The sequence below is a fragment of the Cephus cinctus genome, unplaced genomic scaffold (genome assembly GCF_000341935.2).
Source record: "Cephus cinctus unplaced genomic scaffold, Ccin1 Ccin1_scaffold0022, whole genome shotgun sequence".
Classification (NCBI taxonomy): Eukaryota; Metazoa; Arthropoda; class Insecta; order Hymenoptera; family Cephidae; genus Cephus; species Cephus cinctus.
Genome location: NW_014332770.1, coordinates 118,387 through 121,771, shown reverse-complemented (window position 1 = coordinate 121,771; position 3,385 = coordinate 118,387). Strand labels below are relative to the sequence as shown.

Genomic DNA, 3,385 nt, shown 5'->3' with positions numbered 1-3,385 from the left:
AAGCCGAGAGTTTAAATCATCCTGATCCTTTAGAAATATATTATCGACTGGGAGTTGATAAGTAAGTATAAAATTAAAAATTAGCAAACTGGATTCATCGTTCCCAGGCAATTTCTCCACGAACGGAAGGATCATCGATATTTGTAGAATAACGTAAAAAAGAAAAATTATAATAGTTTCAAGAACATCAATACGGTACTCCTTATAGAGGAAGTCTGTAGCTTTACTCTGCCTCAACAAGGATTAACGTGATTTTCGTCCTTGGTCGTAGCTATATTGAATATCGTCTCATTATTCTCTTTATGCTATCTCCAATTATGCCTCAGGGTCTGATCCTTATCAAATTCCTTCCATCGTGGATTATTATCCTTCCGTTAAATAAATCACAAATCATCCTGCACGTTGGAAATTCTATAAAGAGAAATACGTTTATCAGCAAGACGATGCGCTCTAGTAAATTCCTGAGTTGATGACCCTATTCATTCTTAAAATGACTGTTTAAACGAAACGTCACTATTATTTGCGAATCCTTTGAGATTTCAAAGGTTAAAGACACCGACGTTGTCACTCTGAATAGTTTTTTTTTGTTTCCATGAAACTTCGGAATTCTCGCTAACAACATTCCTTTTTCATGAGGCGAGAAGACTGTAAGACAGATAAGGGGCAAGCGGAGGGGACGTGGAAGAGAAGAAGGAAGAAGTAAAAGAGACCAAAGAATGAGTAGCAGAAGTAGAAGAGCAAGAAGCGAGACTCGTAAGAAAAATAAATCGACTGAAGCGTTCTTAAAAAAAAAAAGAAAAGAACAAGCAGGAAGCACTTTGGCTTATCCGCCTGATCGTGCTATTCGACACTAGTTCACTGCGCATGTGCCGATTGAGGAAAGGAAAAGAAAAAAAGGTGGGAAATTTAATTTATCACACGAAACCAAAATTATCCTTTGATAGTGAATAATGAATATTTACCAAACAGGAAATTTGGTAAAAAATTATTCTGGTTAAAATCAGTTCAAATTTATATTTTATTTTCTTTATTTTTTTTCTTTTTCCTTTTAGGTTTTTCATTTCTCGTGGGACTTACTATTCCTTCTCTCTCATGACTGTCACAGCTGTGGGGCCCGATCTGCTCGGCGGGGTCCGCCAGATTTGACACCACGAGGTGATCTGGTATCGCGACAGCCGTGAAATCCATTAATTGTGGATTCCTAGTGATGTTTAAGAGATTGTTGAACCTTCCCAAGCTGGCGCAGACACTAGAAATTGTGGATACAGATAAAAACACACACAGCCCCCATAGAGAATCGGTATCATTTATTTTTAATAGCTCTTTCTTATCCCCAAATACACTTCTGCTTATTGTTTGTTCTCTTAGCATCCGTAGCCTGAAGCCTGTCCGTCTATTTATCGATACATACCTGCATTACCCGCCAGGATAATGGCTAATTACCGAAACGTCCAGTTACCAGATACCAATTGGGAAACTTGCCCGGCGTCCATTACGGAAATTCATTAATTGTGAATCCCAACTCCAATACTGAGATTATTGAACCTGAACAGGTATGGTGGCGTCACGGAATTTATATCGGCAAAATACATAGTGAGCTTACTTATGGCCGGTAACCGATCCCAGTGTCAGGATAATGGTTAACGACCTCCGAGTCTCGATCTGTGTATACTAGAAAGCAAAATTTTCGTCAGCCATTTTCCATCATTTTCATAAAGGAGCACGTCGGTGCGATATATAAAATTAAATGAGTCTATACCAAAAGCACTTTGTACACCAGTCTGAAAAAGAAATGTAAAAAATCAGTAGAAGTATTATAGGTTAGGATTCCAATAATACAAGACACGACAAGGAACACTTCTCGAGGAACAAGATTGTCGAAACGTGAGTAAACAGCCCTTGTTCTAACCTATAAAGCCGTGACGAAGTGTAAGTACGAATTAACCGAAGAGAAAGAAAACCGCCAGAGAAGGAGGTTGGGTGCAAATAAAACTAAAGGTTTAAAGAAGCCTTCGAGAGAATGAGTTTCAGAGAATCGCTAGCCAATTTGGAAGTAATCAATTAATTACCGATTTCGGTGCGGTTTGTCCTGGAATCTGTCGTTTTCCTTTATATCCGAGAATTCGATTAGGACATTGTTCTTCGTTTTATTTTTTACTTCGTTCCCACCGTTTTTTTAATACCCAATCTTTTTAGATTAATTCATCCTCCTCTAAAGCTACTGTCCATCGGCTTGACGAAGCTACGTGACAGCTTCACGGCTGGCGATTCGTGCTCTGCAATATATTATTGTTATTATATATAAACACTGTCATGGCCGCCCCTCACTTCCGTCCAATAAGATCAACTTCCGTTCAAATATTCATTTCCATGTGTTTATCTCGCGATATTACCTATATAAACTGATAATTTAATTAACAGTAACGAAAAATTCAAAATTATCCTTTCCTATTCGATTATCAAGGACCACAGAAAGCTTCCGACAGTATCGCCTTGATCGTGTGAACTGTCAAAAATTTACCGTTACCGAGTTTATCTTGCAGAACCGGAAGTGACGTAGCTCGAGAGTTAAATAAATAAGTGTATCACAGTCAGATTCAAGAAGAAACGTTTCTAATCTGCTTGGGAAACGCCTCGGGCGTCCAGAACTATTTATACTCGTTGCAGGATGTCCAACTGCTGGAAACTTTACAATTGTAACTGACTTTGGTATACACGACTATTCTATAGTACTAAATGACGTGAAGTGTTTGTGAAAAATTTGGCGCGAACCTAGAAGCTGTTTGAATTCTCGATCGACCGGATATGGGATATAAAATGTATTAATAAATTTTGTTAAAAATTATTAACTAAAAATGACTATACAAGGTGTATGTTACTTAGAAATAATCGAAACGCGTACTGCACTATATAAATTCATTTACCTTATTTCCTGTTAATAATCCACTGATTCGCTTTAACAGTCGTTCCCCCGATTTTTGGCTAAATCTTGGAATTCCTCGTAAGGACAGCATCAGTCACGGTTCGAGCGACACGGTGCCAATGGCCAGGATAAAATCGCAATAAAAACCAACCACTTGTCATTTATTCTGATGTCATTTACGCACCAGTGCAAGTTGAGTAACGAATTTCACGACGGCGTATCGAGACGATCATCGAGGATCGATTCCTTGAAAAATACATATAAAAATGACAAGACCAAAGATGCCATCATAATTCATCACTGTTTGAACTAACACCTTTTTTTTTCACGAATTTGATTAGCAGAATTAGTGACTCCAAATAAAGCTTAGCAATTATTGACACTCGATAATCATTTCCCAACACGATTCTTTCACCTTGTAGCAATTACAATTTTTATGAAAACATCCTAAGCACATCACGA

General features: G+C 37.9%; 1 long non-coding RNA gene across 1 annotated transcript; it reads right to left on the bottom strand.

The window, feature by feature from the left end:
• Positions 1-1,062: 1,062 nt before the first annotated feature.
• LOC107266574 lies at positions 1,063-3,144 on the bottom strand. The gene is made up of 4 exons (XR_001537445.2): positions 2,925-3,144; positions 2,070-2,276; positions 1,760-1,781; positions 1,063-1,671 (listed from the first exon to the last, which is right to left on the bottom strand). It is a non-coding gene; the product is annotated as an uncharacterized LOC107266574 (long non-coding RNA).
• Between the last annotated feature and the right edge of the window lie 241 nt (positions 3,145-3,385).